At 33.5% G+C, this 19144-nt stretch overlaps 12 non-coding genes across 12 annotated transcripts; all 12 read left to right on the top strand.

Moving 5' to 3' along the window:
• The first annotated feature begins 1195 nt into the window (after positions 1 to 1195).
• TRNAI-UAU (transfer RNA isoleucine (anticodon UAU)) lies at positions 1196 to 1288 on the top strand. The gene is given in 2 exon segments: positions 1196 to 1233; positions 1253 to 1288. It is a non-coding gene; the product is annotated as a tRNA-Ile (tRNA).
• Positions 1289 to 2707: 1419 nt separating this feature from the next.
• TRNAI-UAU (transfer RNA isoleucine (anticodon UAU)) lies at positions 2708 to 2800 on the top strand. Its single transcript is given in 2 exon segments — positions 2708 to 2745; positions 2765 to 2800. It is a non-coding gene; the product is annotated as a tRNA-Ile (tRNA).
• A 1419-nt stretch (positions 2801 to 4219) lies between these two features.
• On the top strand, positions 4220 to 4312 carry TRNAI-UAU (transfer RNA isoleucine (anticodon UAU)). The gene is given in 2 exon segments: positions 4220 to 4257; positions 4277 to 4312. It is a non-coding gene; the product is annotated as a tRNA-Ile (tRNA).
• Positions 4313 to 5731: 1419 nt separating this feature from the next.
• TRNAI-UAU (transfer RNA isoleucine (anticodon UAU)) lies at positions 5732 to 5824 on the top strand. Its single transcript is given in 2 exon segments — positions 5732 to 5769; positions 5789 to 5824. It is a non-coding gene; the product is annotated as a tRNA-Ile (tRNA).
• Positions 5825 to 7243: 1419 nt separating this feature from the next.
• Positions 7244 to 7336, top strand: TRNAI-UAU (transfer RNA isoleucine (anticodon UAU)). Its single transcript is given in 2 exon segments — positions 7244 to 7281; positions 7301 to 7336. It is a non-coding gene; the product is annotated as a tRNA-Ile (tRNA).
• A 1419-nt stretch (positions 7337 to 8755) lies between these two features.
• TRNAI-UAU (transfer RNA isoleucine (anticodon UAU)) lies at positions 8756 to 8848 on the top strand. Its single transcript is given in 2 exon segments — positions 8756 to 8793; positions 8813 to 8848. It is a non-coding gene; the product is annotated as a tRNA-Ile (tRNA).
• A 1419-nt stretch (positions 8849 to 10267) lies between these two features.
• On the top strand, positions 10268 to 10360 carry TRNAI-UAU (transfer RNA isoleucine (anticodon UAU)). The gene is given in 2 exon segments: positions 10268 to 10305; positions 10325 to 10360. It is a non-coding gene; the product is annotated as a tRNA-Ile (tRNA).
• Positions 10361 to 11779: 1419 nt separating this feature from the next.
• On the top strand, positions 11780 to 11872 carry TRNAI-UAU (transfer RNA isoleucine (anticodon UAU)). Its single transcript is given in 2 exon segments — positions 11780 to 11817; positions 11837 to 11872. It is a non-coding gene; the product is annotated as a tRNA-Ile (tRNA).
• A 1419-nt stretch (positions 11873 to 13291) lies between these two features.
• Positions 13292 to 13384, top strand: TRNAI-UAU (transfer RNA isoleucine (anticodon UAU)). Its single transcript is given in 2 exon segments — positions 13292 to 13329; positions 13349 to 13384. It is a non-coding gene; the product is annotated as a tRNA-Ile (tRNA).
• Positions 13385 to 14803: 1419 nt separating this feature from the next.
• Positions 14804 to 14896, top strand: TRNAI-UAU (transfer RNA isoleucine (anticodon UAU)). The gene is given in 2 exon segments: positions 14804 to 14841; positions 14861 to 14896. It is a non-coding gene; the product is annotated as a tRNA-Ile (tRNA).
• A 1419-nt stretch (positions 14897 to 16315) lies between these two features.
• Positions 16316 to 16408, top strand: TRNAI-UAU (transfer RNA isoleucine (anticodon UAU)). Its single transcript is given in 2 exon segments — positions 16316 to 16353; positions 16373 to 16408. It is a non-coding gene; the product is annotated as a tRNA-Ile (tRNA).
• Positions 16409 to 17827: 1419 nt separating this feature from the next.
• Positions 17828 to 17920, top strand: TRNAI-UAU (transfer RNA isoleucine (anticodon UAU)). Its single transcript is given in 2 exon segments — positions 17828 to 17865; positions 17885 to 17920. It is a non-coding gene; the product is annotated as a tRNA-Ile (tRNA).
• The last annotated feature ends 1224 nt before the right edge of the window (positions 17921 to 19144 follow it).

Here is a 19144-nt window from a genome sequence, read left to right on the forward strand (position 1 = left end):
CTGCAATGTAACATGAGGGTCCACACTATTAGGTCTGGTTAGTACAATCACATTTCATGCTGGGATTTGTAAAGCAAAGAACACAAATAAACGGCTTTCCTATATCGCAACAATTAATGATTATACTAATGAAAAAATCAGTTTCACACAAAGATGTTACTAAGCCCCAGTGGCCTAATGGATAAGGCACTGGCCTCCTAAGCTAGGGATTGTGGTTTCAAGTCTCATCTGGGCTTTATTTCATCCATATAATTACTGGAGATGTTCCCTTTATTCTTGCTTGATACTGCACAAATGGCTCCACCAGAAACTTTTATCTGCTTAACAATCCGGTACTGTTCAGCTTGCAAAATTATGGCCCTGTATCTAAAAGCAGACATTTATCCTGATGACATTGTGGATTAGTTTCCGGATAAGTTTGCTATCACCTGGGACAGTGGCTTCAAGTCTCATCTAGGATGCATGTTCCTTTGATGCTCATTCTCATTCTAGAAGTTATGCTTTTTTTCAATGCAGGTGACTGTCTTAATGGTATTGCATGAAATCCATATATACCAAAACATACCTATTAAGTTTTAATTGCAATTTAATATCAGAGTGGCTACAAAATAACAATGTCTATGGCAATTGCTGATGGGTTTCTTGAAGTCCTTTCATCCATGTCATCAAAAGGGTAATTTTCTGCTTTTTATATTTCTTTGGACACTGACTTTACTGACAATTTAGGTGCTACAGACCAAAAAAACAATGTTTACCTTTAAATATAGAGCACAAGTGAGATTTAACTTATTTTTATTTAAAGATACTGCACTTTTTGGTATTATAGTGTATATTTTCCCTATGCAACATTGAAGTTACATATATTTATAGCAAATATTATTTAAGATAAATAAACAGAAATTATTTATAAACAGGAATTATTTTACAATTTTGATAATATTGAACTGTACAGTAATGGCATGAATTCATTGCAATATACACCTAAGGATACATAAAACTGGGCAATAACACAAATGCACAATATAATTGATTAACTTATGATTAGAATATTACTTTTATTAGGTACTTTTGTATTGGGTGCAGTAGTTTAGTGGATTTAAAAAGTAACTAATTTAAAATTAATAAACCAAGTTAATATACTTAGTCAACTCGATGCTAAAATCACTCAACTAAAAATAATACACTTTGACCATGTGCTCCTGTGGCGCAATCGGTTAGCGCACGGTACTTATAAGACAGTATCTGTTGAGCAATGCCGAGGTTGTGAGTTCAAGCCTCACCTGGAGCAAATGTAATTTTTTTTCTAATGTCATCAGTTAATGATTATCATCTGCTAGCTGAACATCCTGATATGAAGGCAGAAAAAAATCACAAACATGACTGTTTTTAAGGTACCAGTACACACATCTGCTTTGGTTCATATGCACTGTAAACATTACTTTAGTTAGTCAACAAAATGGAATGCAAAAGACTACCTCTTTATTGGTAAAAGAGTTGCATCAATCTGTTTTGCTGCAATGTAACATGAGGGTCCACACTATTAGGTCTGGTTAGTACAATCACATTTCATGCTGGGATTTGTAAAGCAAAGAACACAAATAAACAGCTTTCCTATATCGCAACAATTAATGATTATACTAATGAAAAAATCAGTTTCACACAAAGATGTTACTTAACCCCACTGGCCTAATGGATAAGGCACTGTCCTCCTAAGCTAGGGATTGTGGTTTCAAGTCTCATCTGGGCTTTATTTCATCCATATAATTTCTGGAGATGTTCCCTTTATTTTTGCTTGATACTGCACAAATGGCTCCACCAGAAACTTTTATCTGCTTAACAATCCGGTACTGTTCAGCTTGCAAAATTATGGCCCTGTATCTAAAAGCAGACATTTATCCTGATGACATTGTGGATTAGTTTCCGGATAAGTTTGCTATCACCTGGGACAGTGGCTTCAAGTCTCATCTAGGATGCATGTTCCTTTGATGCTCATTCTCATTCTAGAAGTTATGCTTTTTTTCAATGCAGGTGACTGTCTTAATGGTATTGCATGAAATCCATATATACCAAAACATACCTATTAAGTTTTAATTGCAATTTAATATCAGAGTGGCTACAAAATAACAATGTCTATGGCAATTGCTGATGGGTTTCTTGAAGTCCTTTCATCCATGTCATCAAAAGGGTAATTTTCTGCTTTTTATATTTCTTTGGACACTGACTTTACTGACAATTTAGGTGCTACAGACCAAAAAAACAATGTTTACCTTTAAATATAGAGCACAAGTGAGATTTAACTTATTTTTATTTAAAGATACTGCACTTTTTGGTATTATAGTGTATATTTTCCCTATGCAACATTGAAGTTACATATATTTATAGCAAATATTATTTAAGATAAATAAACAGAAATTATTTATAAACAGGAATTATTTTACAATTTTGATAATATTGAACTGTACAGCAATGGCATGAATTCATTGCAATATACACCTAAGGATACATAAAACTGGGCAATAACACAAATGCACAATATAATTGATTAACTTATGATTAGAATATTACTTTTATTAGGTACTTTAGTATTGGGTGCAGTAGTTTAGTGGATTTAAAAAGTAACTAATTTAAAATTAATAAACCAAGTTAATATACTTAGTCAACTCGATGCTAAAATCACTCAACTAAAAATAATACACTTTGACCATGTGCTCCTGTGGCGCAATCGGTTAGCGCGCGGTACTTATAAGACAGTATCTGTTGAGCAATGCCGAGGTTGTGAGTTCAAGCCTCACCTGGAGCAAATGTAATTTTTTTTCTAATGTCATCAGTTAATGATTATCATCTGCTACCTGAACATCCTGATATGAAGGCAGAAAAAAATCACAAACAGGACTGTTTTTAAGGTACCAGTACACACATCTGCTTTGGTTCATATGCACTGTAAACATTACTTTAGTTAGTCAACAAAATGGAATGCAAAAGACTACCTCTTTATTGGTAAAAGAGTTGCATCAATCTGTTTTGCTGCAATGTAACATGAGGGTCCACACTATTAGGTCTGGTTAGTACAATCACATTTCATGCTGGGATTTGTAAAGCAAAGAACACAAATAAACAGCTTTCCTATATCGCAACAATTAATGATTATACTAATGAAAAAATCAGTTTCACACAAAGATGTTACTAAGCCCCAGTGGCCTAATGGATAAGGCACTGTCCTCCTAAGCTAGGGATTGTGGTTTCAAGTCTCATCTGGGCTTTATTTCATCCATATAATTTCTGGAGATGTTCCCTTTATTTTTGCTTGATACTGCACAAATGGCTCCACCAGAAACTTTTATTTGCTTAACAATCCGGTACTGTTCAGCTTGCAAAATTATGGCCCTGTATCTAAAAGCAGACATTTATCCTGATGACATTGTGGATTAGTTTCCGGATAAGTTTGCTATCACCTGGGACAGTGGCTTCAAGTCTCATCTAGGATGCATGTTCCTTTGATGCTCATTCTCATTCTAGAAGTTATGCTTTTTTTCAATGCAGGTGACTGTCTTAATGGTATTGCATGAAATCCATATATACCAAAACATACCTATTAAGTTTTAATTGCAATTTAATATCAGAGTGGCTACAAAATAACAATGTCTATGGCAATTGCTGATGGGTTTCTTGAAGTCCTTTCATCCATGTCATCAAAAGGGTAATTTTCTGCTTTTTATATTTCTTTGGACACTGACTTTACTGACAATTTAGGTGCTACAGACCAAAAAAACAATGTTTACCTTTAAATATAGAGCACAAGTGAGATTTAACTTATTTTTATTTAAAGATACTGCACTTTTTGGTATTATAGTGTATATTTTCCCTATGCAACATTGAAGTTACATATATTTATAGCAAATATTATTTAAGATAAATAAACAGAAATTATTTATAAACAGGAATTATTTTACAATTTTGATAATATTGAACTGTACAGCAATGGCATGAATTCATTGCAATATACACCTAAGGATACATAAAACTGGGCAATAACACAAATGCACAATATAATTGATTAACTTATGATTAGAATATTACTTTTATTAGGTACTTTAGTATTGGGTGCAGTAGTTTAGTGGATTTAAAAAGTAACTAATTTAAAATTAATAAACCAAGTTAATATACTTAGTCAACTCGATGCTAAAATCACTCAACTAAAAATAATACACTTTGACCATGTGCTCCTGTGGCGCAATCGGTTAGCGCGCGGTACTTATAAGACAGTATCTGTTGAGCAATGCCGAGGTTGTGAGTTCAAGCCTCACCTGGAGCAAATGTAATTTTTTTTCTAATGTCATCAGTTAATGATTATCATCTGCTACCTGAACATCCTGATATGAAGGCAGAAAAAAATCACAAACATGACTGTTTTTAAGGTACCAGTACACACATCTGCTTTGGTTCATATGCACTGTAAACATTACTTTAGTTAGTCAACAAAATGGAATGCAAAATACTACCTCTTTATTGGTAAAAGAGTTGCATCAATCTGTTTTGCTGCAATGTAACATGAGGGTCCACACTATTAGGTCTGGTTAGTACAATCACATTTCATGCTGGGATTTGTAAAGCAAAGAACACAAATAAACAGCTTTCCTATATCGCAACAATTAATGATTATACTAATGAAAAAATCAGTTTCACACAAAGATGTTACTTAACCCCACTGGCCTAATGGATAAGGCACTGTCCTCCTAAGCTAGGGATTGTGGTTTCAAGTCTCATCTGGGCTTTATTTCATCCATATAATTTCTGGAGATGTTCCCTTTATTTTTGCTTGATACTGCACAAATGGCTCCACCAGAAACTTTTATTTGCTTAACAATCCGGTACTGTTCAGCTTGCAAAATTATGGCCCTGTATCTAAAAGCAGACATTTATCCTGATGACATTGTGGATTAGTTTCCGGATAAGTTTGCTATCACCTGGGACAGTGGCTTCAAGTCTCATCTAGGATGCATGTTCCTTTGATGCTCATTCTCATTCTAGAAGTTATGCTTTTTTTCAATGCAGGTGACTGTCTTAATGGTATTGCATGAAATCCATATATACCAAAACATACCTATTAAGTTTTAATTGCAATTTAATATCAGAGTGGCTACAAAATAACAATGTCTATGGCAATTGCTGATGGGTTTCTTGAAGTCCTTTCATCCATGTCATCAAAAGGGTAATTTTCTGCTTTTTATATTTCTTTGGACACTGACTTTACTGACAATTTAGGTGCTACAGACCAAAAAAACAATGTTTACCTTTAAATATAGAGCACAAGTGAGATTTAACTTATTTTTATTTAAAGATACTGCACTTTTTGGTATTATAGTGTATATTTTCCCTATGCAACATTGAAGTTACATATATTTATAGCAAATATTATTTAAGATAAATAAACAGAAATTATTTATAAACAGGAATTATTTTACAATTTTGATAATATTGAACTGTACAGCAATGGCATGAATTCATTGCAATATACACCTAAGGATACATAAAACTGGGCAATAACACAAATGCACAATATAATTGATTAACTTATGATTAGAATATTACTTTTATTAGGTACTTTAGTATTGGGTGCAGTAGTTTAGTGGATTTAAAAAGTAACTAATTTAAAATTAATAAACCAAGTTAATATACTTAGTCAACTCGATGCTAAAATCACTCAACTAAAAATAATACACTTTGACCATGTGCTCCTGTGGCGCAATCGGTTAGCGCGCGGTACTTATAAGACAGTATCTGTTGAGCAATGCCGAGGTTGTGAGTTCAAGCCTCACCTGGAGCAAATGTAATTTTTTTTCTAATGTCATCAGTTAATGATTATCATCTGCTACCTGAACATCCTGATATGAAGGCAGAAAAAAATCACAAACATGACTGTTTTTAAGGTACCAGTACACACATCTGCTTTGGTTCATATGCACTGTACACATTACTTTAGTTAGTCAACAAAATGGAATGCAAAATACTACCTCTTTATTGGTAAAAGAGTTGCATCAATCTGTTTTGCTGCAATGTAACATGAGGGTCCACACTATTAGGTCTGGTTAGTACAATCACATTTCATGCTGGGATTTGTAAAGCAAAGAACACAAATAAACGGCTTTCCTATATCGCAACAATTAATGATTATACTAATGAAAAAATCAGTTTCACACAAAGATGTTACTAAGCCCCAGTGGCCTAATGGATAAGGCACTGGCCTCCTAAGCTAGGGATTGTGGTTTTAAGTCTCATCTGGGCTTTATTTCATCCATATAATTACTGGAGATGTTCCCTTTATTCTTGCTTGATACTGCACAAATGGCTCCACCAGAAACTTTTATCTGCTTAACAATCCGGTACTGTTCAGCTTGCAAAATTATGGCCCTGTATCTAAAAGCAGACATTTATCCTGATGACATTGTGGATTAGTTTCCGGATAAGTTTGCTATCACCTGGGACAGTGGCTTCAAGTCTCATCTAGGATGCATGTTCCTTTGATGCTCATTCTCATTCTAGAAGTTATGCTTTTTTTCAATGCAGGTGACTGTCTTAATGGTATTGCATGAAATCCATATATACCAAAACATACCTATTAAGTTTTAATTGCAATTTAATATCAGAGTGGCTACAAAATAACAATGTCTATGGCAATTGCTGATGGGTTTCTTGAAGTCCTTTCATCCATGTCATCAAAAGGGTAATTTTCTGCTTTTTATATTTCTTTGGACACTGACTTTACTGACAATTTAGGTGCTACAGACCAAAAAAACAATGTTTACCTTTAAATATAGAGCACAAGTGAGATTTAACTTATTTTTCTTTAAAGATACTGCACTTTTTGGTATTATAGTGTATTTTTTCCCTATGCAACATTGAAGTTACATATATTTATAGCAAATATTATTTAAGATAAATAAACAGAAATTATTTATAAACAGGAATTATTTTACAATTTTGATAATATTGAACTGTACAGCAATGGCATGAATTCATTGCAATATACACCTAAGGATACATAAAACTGGGCAATAACACAAATGCACAATATAATTGATTAACTTATGATTAGAATATTACTTTTATTAGGTACTTTTGTATTGGGTGCAGTAGTTTAGTGGATTTAAAAAGTAACTAATTTAAAATTAATAAACCAAGTTAATATACTTAGTCAACTCGATGCTAAAATCACTCAACTAAAAATAATACACTTTGACCATGTGCTCCTGTGGCGCAATCGGTTAGCGCGCGGTACTTATAAGACAGTATCTGTTGAGCAATGCTGAGGTTGTGAGTTCAAGCCTCACCTGGAGCAAATGTAATTTTTTTTCTAATGTCATCAGTTAATGATTATCATCTGCTACCTGAACATCCTGATATGAAGGCAGAAAAAAATCACAAACATGACTGTTTTTAAGGTACCAGTACACACATCTGCTTTGGTTCATATGCACTGTAAACATTACTTTAGTTAGTCAACAAAATGGAATGCAAAAGACTACCTCTTTATTGGTAAAAGAGTTGCATCAATCTGTTTTGCTGCAATGTAACATGAGGGTCCACACTATTAGGTCTGGTTAGTACAATCACATTTCATGCTGGGATTTGTAAAGCAAAGAACACAAATAAACAGCTTTCCTATATCGCAACAATTAATGATTATACTAATGAAAAAATCAGTTTCACACAAAGATGTTACTTAACCCCACTGGCCTAATGGATAAGGCACTGTCCTCCTAAGCTAGGGATTGTGGTTTCAAGTCTCATCTGGGCTTTATTTCATCCATATAATTTCTGGAGATGTTCCCTTTATTTTTGCTTGATACTGCACAAATGGCTCCACCAGAAACTTTTATTTGCTTAACAATCCGGTACTGTTCAGCTTGCAAAATTATGGCCCTGTATCTAAAAGCAGACATTTATCCTGATGACATTGTGGATTAGTTTCCGGATAAGTTTGCTATCACCTGGGACAGTGGCTTCAAGTCTCATCTAGGATGCATGTTCCTTTGATGCTCATTCTCATTCTAGAAGTTATGCTTTTTTTCAATGCAGGTGACTGTCTTAATGGTATTGCATGAAATCCATATATACCAAAACATACCTATTAAGTTTTAATTGCAATTTAATATCAGAGTGGCTACAAAATAACAATGTCTATGGCAATTGCTGATGGGTTTCTTGAAGTCCTTTCATCCATGTCATCAAAAGGGTAATTTTCTGCTTTTTATATTTCTTTGGACACTGACTTTACTGACAATTTAGGTGCTACAGACCAAAAAAACAATGTTTACCTTTAAATATAGAGCACAAGTGAGATTTAACTTATTTTTATTTAAAGATACTGCACTTTTTGGTATTATAGTGTATATTTTCCCTATGCAACATTGAAGTTACATATATTTATAGCAAATATTATTTAAGATAAATAAACAGAAATTATTTATAAACAGGAATTATTTTACAATTTTGATAATATTGAACTGTACAGCAATGGCATGAATTCATTGCAATATACACCTAAGGATACATAAAACTGGGCAATAACACAAATGCACAATATAATTGATTAACTTATGATTAGAATATTACTTTTATTAGGTACTTTAGTATTGGGTGCAGTAGTTTAGTGGATTTAAAAAGTAACTAATTTAAAATTAATAAACCAAGTTAATATACTTAGTCAACTCGATGCTAAAATCACTCAACTAAAAATAATACACTTTGACCATGTGCTCCTGTGGCGCAATCGGTTAGCGCGCGGTACTTATAAGACAGTATCTGTTGAGCAATGCCGAGGTTGTGAGTTCAAGCCTCACCTGGAGCAAATGTAATTTTTTTTCTAATGTCATCAGTTAATGATTATCATCTGCTACCTGAACATCCTGATATGAAGGCAGAAAAAAATCACAAACATTACTGTTTTTAAGGTACCAGTACACACATCTGCTTTGGTTCATATGCACTGTACACATTACTTTAGTTAGTCAACAAAATGGAATGCAAAATACTACCTCTTTATTGGTAAAAGAGTTGCATCAATCTGTTTTGCTGCAATGTAACATGAGGGTCCACACTATTAGGTCTGGTTAGTACAATCACATTTCATGCTGGGATTTGTAAAGCAAAGAACACAAATAAACGGCTTTCCTATATCGCAACAATTAATGATTATACTAATGAAAAAATCAGTTTCACACAAAGATGTTACTAAGCCCCAGTGGCCTAATGGATAAGGCACTGGCCTCCTAAGCTAGGGATTGTGGTTTTAAGTCTCATCTGGGCTTTATTTCATCCATATAATTACTGGAGATGTTCCCTTTATTCTTGCTTGATACTGCACAAATGGCTCCACCAGAAACTTTTATCTGCTTAACAATCCGGTACTGTTCAGCTTGCAAAATTATGGCCCTGTATCTAAAAGCAGACATTTATCCTGATGACATTGTGGATTAGTTTCCGGATAAGTTTGCTATCACCTGGGACAGTGGCTTCAAGTCTCATCTAGGATGCATGTTCCTTTGATGCTCATTCTCATTCTAGAAGTTATGCTTTTTTTCAATGCAGGTGACTGTCTTAATGGTATTGCATGAAATCCATATATACCAAAACATACCTATTAAGTTTTAATTGCAATTTAATATCAGAGTGGCTACAAAATAACAATGTCTATGGCAATTGCTGATGGGTTTCTTGAAGTCCTTTCATCCATGTCATCAAAAGGGTAATTTTCTGCTTTTTATATTTCTTTGGACACTGACTTTACTGACAATTTAGGTGCTACAGACCAAAAAAACAATGTTTACCTTTAAATATAGAGCACAAGTGAGATTTAACTTATTTTTCTTTAAAGATACTGCACTTTTTGGTATTATAGTGTATTTTTTCCCTATGCAACATTGAAGTTACATATATTTATAGCAAATATTATTTAAGATAAATAAACAGAAATTATTTATAAACAGGAATTATTTTACAATTTTGATAATATTGAACTGTACAGCAATGGCATGAATTCATTGCAATATACACCTAAGGATACATAAAACTGGGCAATAACACAAATGCACAATATAATTGATTAACTTATGATTAGAATATTACTTTTATTAGGTACTTTTGTATTGGGTGCAGTAGTTTAGTGGATTTAAAAAGTAACTAATTTAAAATTAATAAACCAAGTTAATATACTTAGTCAACTCGATGCTAAAATCACTCAACTAAAAATAATACACTTTGACCATGTGCTCCTGTGGCGCAATCGGTTAGCGCGCGGTACTTATAAGACAGTATCTGTTGAGCAATGCTGAGGTTGTGAGTTCAAGCCTCACCTGGAGCAAATGTAATTTTTTTTCTAATGTCATCAGTTAATGATTATCATCTGCTACCTGAACATCCTGATATGAAGGCAGAAAAAAATCACAAACATGACTGTTTTTAAGGTACCAGTACACACATCTGCTTTGGTTCATATGCACTGTAAACATTACTTTAGTTAGTCAACAAAATGGAATGCAAAAGACTACCTCTTTATTGGTAAAAGAGTTGCATCAATCTGTTTTGCTGCAATGTAACATGAGGGTCCACACTATTAGGTCTGGTTAGTACAATCACATTTCATGCTGGGATTTGTAAAGCAAAGAACACAAATAAACAGCTTTCCTATATCGCAACAATTAATGATTATACTAATGAAAAAATCAGTTTCACACAAAGATGTTACTTAACCCCACTGGCCTAATGGATAAGGCACTGTCCTCCTAAGCTAGGGATTGTGGTTTCAAGTCTCATCTGGGCTTTATTTCATCCATATAATTTCTGGAGATGTTCCCTTTATTTTTGCTTGATACTGCACAAATGGCTCCACCAGAAACTTTTATTTGCTTAACAATCCGGTACTGTTCAGCTTGCAAAATTATGGCCCTGTATCTAAAAGCAGACATTTATCCTGATGACATTGTGGATTAGTTTCCGGATAAGTTTGCTATCACCTGGGACAGTGGCTTCAAGTCTCATCTAGGATGCATGTTCCTTTGATGCTCATTCTCATTCTAGAAGTTATGCTTTTTTTCAATGCAGGTGACTGTCTTAATGGTATTGCATGAAATCCATATATACCAAAACATACCTATTAAGTTTTAATTGCAATTTAATATCAGAGTGGCTACAAAATAACAATGTCTATGGCAATTGCTGATGGGTTTCTTGAAGTCCTTTCATCCATGTCATCAAAAGGGTAATTTTCTGCTTTTTATATTTCTTTGGACACTGACTTTACTGACAATTTAGGTGCTACAGACCAAAAAAACAATGTTTACCTTTAAATATAGAGCACAAGTGAGATTTAACTTATTTTTATTTAAAGATACTGCACTTTTTGGTATTATAGTGTATATTTTCCCTATGCAACATTGAAGTTACATATATTTATAGCAAATATTATTTAAGATAAATAAACAGAAATTATTTATAAACAGGAATTATTTTACAATTTTGATAATATTGAACTGTACAGCAATGGCATGAATTCATTGCAATATACACCTAAGGATACATAAAACTGGGCAATAACACAAATGCACAATATAATTGATTAACTTATGATTAGAATATTACTTTTATTAGGTACTTTAGTATTGGGTGCAGTAGTTTAGTGGATTTAAAAAGTAACTAATTTAAAATTAATAAACCAAGTTAATATACTTAGTCAACTCGATGCTAAAATCACTCAACTAAAAATAATACACTTTGACAATGTGCTCCTGTGGCGCAATCGGTTAGCGCGCGGTACTTATAAGACAGTATCTGTTGAGCAATGCCGAGGTTGTGAGTTCAAGCCTCACCTGGAGCAAATGTAATTTTTTTTCTAATGTCATCAGTTAATGATTATCATCTGCTACCTGAACATCCTGATATGAAGGCAGAAAAAAATCACAAACATGACTGTTTTTAAGGTACCAGTACACACATCTGCTTTGGTTCATATGCACTGTACACATTACTTTAGTTAGTCAACAAAATGGAATGCAAAATACTACCTCTTTATTGGTAAAAGAGTTGCATCAATCTGTTTTGCTGCAATGTAACATGAGGGTCCACACTATTAGGTCTGGTTAGTACAATCACATTTCATGCTGGGATTTGTAAAGCAAAGAACACAAATAAACGGCTTTCCTATATCGCAACAATTAATGATTATACTAATGAAAAAATCAGTTTCACACAAAGATGTTACTAAGCCCCACTGGCCTAATGGATAAGGCACTGGCCTCCTAAGCTAGGGATTGTGGTTTTAAGTCTCATCTGGGCTTTATTTCATCCATATAATTACTGGAGATGTTCCCTTTATTCTTGCTTGATACTGCACAAATGGCTCCACCAGAAACTTTTATCTGCTTAACAATCCGGTACTGTTCAGCTTGCAAAATTATGGCCCTGTATCTAAAAGCAGACATTTATCCTGATGACATTGTGGATTAGTTTCCGGATAAGTTTGCTATCACCTGGGACAGTGGCTTCAAGTCTCATCTAGGATGCATGTTCCTTTGATGCTCATTCTCATTCTAGAAGTTATGCTTTTTTTCAATGCAGGTGACTGTCTTAATGGTATTGCATGAAATCCATATATACCAAAACATACCTATTAAGTTTTAATTGCAATTTAATATCAGAGTGGCTACAAAATAACAATGTCTATGGCAATTGCTGATGGGTTTCTTGAAGTCCTTTCATCCATGTCATCAAAAGGGTAATTTTCTGCTTTTTATATTTCTTTGGACACTGACTTTACTGACAATTTAGGTGCTACAGACCAAAAAAACAATGTTTACCTTTAAATATAGAGCACAAGTGAGATTTAACTTATTTTTATTTAAAGATACTGCACTTTTTGGTATTATAGTGTATTTTTTCCCTATGCAACATTGAAGTTACATATATTTATAGCAAATATTATTTAAGATAAATAAACAGAAATTATTTATAAACAGGAATTATTTTACAATTTTGATAATATTGAACTGTACAGCAATGGCATGAATTCATTGCAATATACACCTAAGGATACATAAAACTGGGCAATAACACAAATGCACAATATAATTGATTAACTTATGATTAGAATATTACTTTTATTAGGTACTTTAGTATTGGGTGCAGTAGTTTAGTGGATTTAAAAAGTAACTAATTTAAAATTAATAAACCAAGTTAATATACTTAGTCAACTCGATGCTAAAATCACTCAACTAAAAATAATACACTTTGACCATGTGCTCCTGTGGCGCAATCGGTTAGCGCGCGGTACTTATAAGACAGTATCTGTCGAGCAATGCCGAGGTTGTGAGTTCAAGCCTCACCTGGAGCAAAAGTAATTTTTTTTCTAATGTCATCAGTTAATGATTATCATCTGCTACCTGAACATCCTGATATGAAGGCAGAAAAAAATCACAAACATGACTGTTTTTAAGGTACCAGTACACACATCTGCTTTGGTTCATATGCACTGTAAACATTACTTTAGTTAGTCAACAAAATGGAATGCAAAATACTACCTCTTTATTGGTAAAAGAGTTGCATCAATCTGTTTTGCTGCAATGTAACATGAGGGTCCACACTATTAGGTCTGGTTAGTACAATCACATTTCATGCTGGGATTTGTAAAGCAAAGAACACAAATAAACGGCTTTCCTATATCGCAACAATTAATGATTATACTAATGAAAAAATCAGTTTCACACAAAGATGTTACTAAGCCCCAGTGGCCTAATGGATAAGGCACTGGCCTCCTAAGCTAGGGATTGTGGTTTTAAGTCTCATCTGGGCTTTATTTCATCCATATAATTACTGGAGATGTTCCCTTTATTCTTGCTTGATACTGCACAAATGGCTCCACCAGAAACTTTTATCTGCTTAACAATCCGGTACTGTTCAGCTTGCAAAATTATGGCCCTGTATCTAAAAGCAGACATTTATCCTGATGACATTGTGGATTAGTTTCCGGATAAGTTTGCTATCACCTGGGACAGTGGCTTCAAGTCTCATCTAGGATGCATGTTCCTTTGATGCTCATTCTCATTCTAGAAGTTATGCTTTTTTTCAATGCAGGTGACTGTCTTAATGGTATTGCATGAAATCCATATATACCAAAACATACCTATTAAGTTTTAATTGCAATTTAATATCAGAGTGGCTACAAAATAACAATGTCTATGGCAATTGCTGATGGGTTTCTTGAAGTCCTTTCATCCATGTCATCAAAAGGGTAATTTTCTGCTTTTTATATTTCTTTGGACACTGACTTTACTGACAATTTAGGTGCTACAGACCAAAAAAACAATGTTTACCTTTAAATATAGAGCACAAGTGAGATTTAACTTATATTTATTTAAAGATACTGCACTTTTTGGTATTATAGTGTATATTTTCCCTATGCAACATTGAAGTTACATATATTTATAGCAAATATTATTTAAGATAAATAAACAGAAATTATTTATAAACAGGAATTATTTTACAATTTTGATAATATTGAACTGTACAGCAATGGCATGAATTCATTGCAATATACACCTAAGGATACATAAAACTGGGCAATAACACAAATGCACAATATAATTGATTAACTTATGATTAGAATATTACTTTTATTAGGTACTTTTGTATTGGGTGCAGTAGTTTAGTGGATTTAAAAAGTAACTAATTTAAAATTAATAAACCAAGTTAATATACTTAGTCAACTCGATGCTAAAATCACTCAACTAAAAATAATACACTTTGACCATGTGCACCTGTGGCGCAATCGGTTAGCGCGCGGTACTTATAAGACAGTATCTGTTGAGCAATGCCGAGGTTGTGAGTTCAAGCCTCACCTGGAGCAAATGTAATTTTTTTTCTAATGTCATCAGTTAATGATTATCATCTGCTAGCTGAACATCCTGATATGAAGGCAGAAAAAAATCACAAACATGACTGTTTTTAAGGTACCAGTACACACATCTGCTTTGGTTCATATGCACTGTAAACATTACTTTAGTTAGTCAACAAAATGGAATGCAAAAGACTACCTCTTTATTGGTAAAAGAGTTGCATCAATCTGTTTTGCTGCAATGTAACATGAGGGTCCACACTATTAGGTCTGGTTAGTACAATCACATTTCATGCTGGGATTTGTAAAGCAAAGAACACAAATAAACAGCTTTCCTATATCGCAACAATTAATGATTATACTAATGAAAAAATCAGTTTCACACAAAGATGTTACTTAACCCCACTGGCCTAATGGATAAGGCACTGTCCTCCTAAGCTAGGGATTGTGGTTTCAAGTCTCATCTGGGCTTTATTTCATCCATATAATTTCTGGAGATGTTCCCTTTATTTTAGCTTGATACTGCACAAATGGCTCCACCAGAAACTTTTATCTGCTTAACAATCCGGTACTGTTCAGCTTGCAAAATTATGGCCCTGTATCTAAAAGCAGACATTTATCCTGATGACATTGTGGATTAGTTTCCGGATAAGTTTGCTATCACCTGGGACAGTGGCTTCAAGTCTCATCTAGGATGCATGTTCCTTTGATGCTCATTCTCATTCTAGAAGTTATGCTTTTTTTCAATGCAGGTGACTGTCTTAATGGTATTGCATGAAATCCATATATACCAAAACATACCTATTAAGTTTTAATTGCAATTTAATATCAGAGTGGCTACAAAATAACAATGTCTATGGCAATTGCTGATGGGTTTCTTGAAGTCCTTTCATCCATGTCATCAAAAGGGTAATTTTCTGCTTTTTATATTTCTTTGGACACTGACTTTACTGACAATTTAGGTGCTACAGACCAAAAAAACAATGTTTACCTTTAAATATAGAGCACAAGTGAGATTTAACTTATTTTTATTTAAAGATACTGCACTTTTTGGTATTATAGTGTATATTTTCCCTATGCAACATTGAAGTTACATATATTTATAGCAAATATTATTTAAGATAAATAAACAGAAATTATTTATAAACAGGAATTATTTTACAATTTTGATAATATTGAACTGTACAGCAATGGCATGAATTCATTGCAATATACACCTAAGGATACATAAAACTGGGCAATAACACAAATGCACAATATAATTGATTAACTTATGATTAGAATATTACTTTTATTAGGTACTTTAGTATTGGGTGCAGTAGTTTAGTGGATTTAAAAAGTAACTAATTTAAAATTAATAAACCAAGTTAATATACTTAGTCAACTCGATGCTAAAATCACTCAACTAAAAATAATACACTTTGACCATGTGCTCCTGTGGCGCAATCGGTTAGCGCGCGGTACTTATAAGACAGTATCTGTTGAGCAATGCCGAGGTTGTGAGTTCAAGCCTCACCTGGAGCAAATGTAATTTTTTTTCTAATGTCATCAGTTAATGATTATCATCTGCTACCTGAACATCCTGATATGAAGGCAGAAAAAAATCACAAACATGACTGTTTTTAAGGTACCAGTACACACATCTGCTTTGGTTCATATGCACTGTAAACATTACTTTAGTTAGTCAACAAAATGGAATGCAAAAGACTACCTCTTTATTGGTAAAAGAGTTGCATCAATCTGTTTTGCTGCAATGTAACATGAGGGTCCACACTATTAGGTCTGGTTAGTACAATCACATTTCATGCTGGGATTTGTAAAGCAAAGAACACAAATAAATGGCTTTCCTATATTGCAACAATTAATGATTATACTAATGAAAAAATCAGTTTCACACAAAGATGTTACTAAGCCCCACTGGCCTAATGGATAAGGCACTGTCCTCTTAAGCTAGGGATTGTGGTTTCAAGTCTCATCTGGGATTTAGTTCATCCATATAATTACTGGAGATGTTCCCTTTATTCTTGCTTGATACTGCACAAATGGCTCCACCAGAAACTTTTATCTGCTTAACAATCCGGTACTGTTCAGCTTGCAAAATTATGGCCCTGTATCTAAAAGCAGACATTTATCCTGATGACATTGTGGATTAGTTTCCGGATAAGTTTGCTATCACCTGGGACAGTGGCTTCAAGTCTCATCTAGGATGCATGTTCCTTTGATGCTCATTCTCATTCTAGAAGTTATGCTTTTTTTCAATGCAGGTGACTGTCTTAATGGTATTGCATGAAATCCATATATACCAAAACATACCTATTAAGTTTTAATTGCAATTTAATATCAGAGTGGCTACAAAATAACAATGTCTATGGCAATTGCTGATGGGTTTCTTGAAGTCCTTTCATCCATGTCATCAAAAGGGTAATTTTCTGCTTTTTATATTTCTTTGGACACTGACTTTACTGACAATTTAGGTGCTACAGACCAAAAAAACAATGTTTACCTTTAAATATAGAGCACAAGTGAGATTTAATTTATTTTTATTTAAAGATACTGCACTTTTTGGTATTATAGTGTATATTTTCCCTATGCAACATTGAAGTTACATATATTTATAGCAAATATTATTTAAGATAAATAAACAGAAATTATTTATAAACAGGAATTATTTTACAATTTTGATAATATTGAACTGTACAGCAATGGCATGAATTCATTGCAATATACACCTAAGGATACATAAAACTGGGCAATAACACAAATGCACAATATAATTGATTAACTTATGATTAGAATATTACTTTTATTAGGTACTTTAGTATTGGGTGCAGTAGTTTAGTGGATTTAAAAAGTAACTAATTTAAAATTAATAAACCAAGTTAATATACTTAGTCAACTCGATGCTAAAATCACTCAACTAAAAATAATACACTTTGACCATGTGCTCCTGTGGCGCAATCGGTTAGTGCGCGGTACTTATAAGGCAGTATCTGTTGAGCAATGCCGAGGTTGTGAGTTCAAGCCTCACCTGGAGCAAATGTAATTTTTTTTCTAATGATTATCATCTGCTACCTGAACATCCTGATAAGAAGGCAGAAAAAAATCACAAACATGACTGTTTTTAAGGTACCAGTACACACATCTGCTTTGGTTCATATGCACTGTAAACATTACTTTAGTTAGTCAACAAAATGGAATGCAAAAGACTACCTCTTTATTGGTAAAAGAGTTGCATCAATCTGTTTTGCTGCAATGTAACATGAGGGTCCACACTATTAGGTCTGGTTAGTACAATCACATTTCATGCTGGGATTTGTAAAGCAAAGAACACAAATAAACGGCTTTCCTATATCGCAACAATTAATGATTACACTAATGAAAAAATCAGTTTCACACAAAGATGTTACTAAGCCCCACTGGCCTAATGGATAAGGCACTGGCCTCCTAAGCTAGGGATTGTGGTTTCAAGTCTCATCTGGGCTTTATTTCATCCATATAATTACTGGAGATGTTCCCTTTATTCTTGCTTGATACTGCACAAATGGCTCCACCATAAACTTTTATCTGCTTAACAATCCGGTACTGTTCAGCTTGCAAAATTATGGCCCTGTATCTAAAAGCAGACATTTATCCTGATGACATTGTGGATTAGTTTCCGGATAAGTTTGCTATCACCTGGGACAGTGGCTTCAAGTCTCATCTAGGATGCATGTTCCTTTGATGCTCATTCTCATTCTAGAAGTTATGCTTTTTTTCAATGCAGGTGACTGTCTTAATGGTATTGCATGAAATCCATATATACCAAAACATACCTATTAAGTTTTAATTGCAATTTAATATCAGAGTGGCTACAAAATAACAATGTCTATGGCAATTGCTGATGGGTTTCTTGAAGTCCTTTCATCCATGTCATCAAAAGGGTAATTTTCTGCTTTTTATATTTCTTTGGACACTGACTTTACTGACAATTTAGGTGCTACAGACCAAAAAAACAATGTTTACCTTTAAATATAGAGCACAAGTGAGATTTAACTTATTTTTATTTAAAGATACTGCACTTTTTGGTATTATAGTGTATATTTTCCCTATGCAACATTGAAGTTACATATATTTATAGCAAATATTATTTAAGATAAATAAACAGAAATTATTTATAAACAGGAATTATTTTACAATTTTGATAATATTGAACTGTACAGCAATGGCATGAATTCATTGCAATATACACCTAAGGATACATAAAACTGGGCAATAACACAA

The sequence above is a fragment of the Taudactylus pleione genome, unplaced genomic scaffold, assembly GCF_031769625.1.
Source record: "Taudactylus pleione unplaced genomic scaffold, aTauple2 ptg000473l, whole genome shotgun sequence".
Lineage (NCBI taxonomy): Eukaryota > Metazoa > Chordata > Amphibia > Anura > Myobatrachidae > Taudactylus > Taudactylus pleione.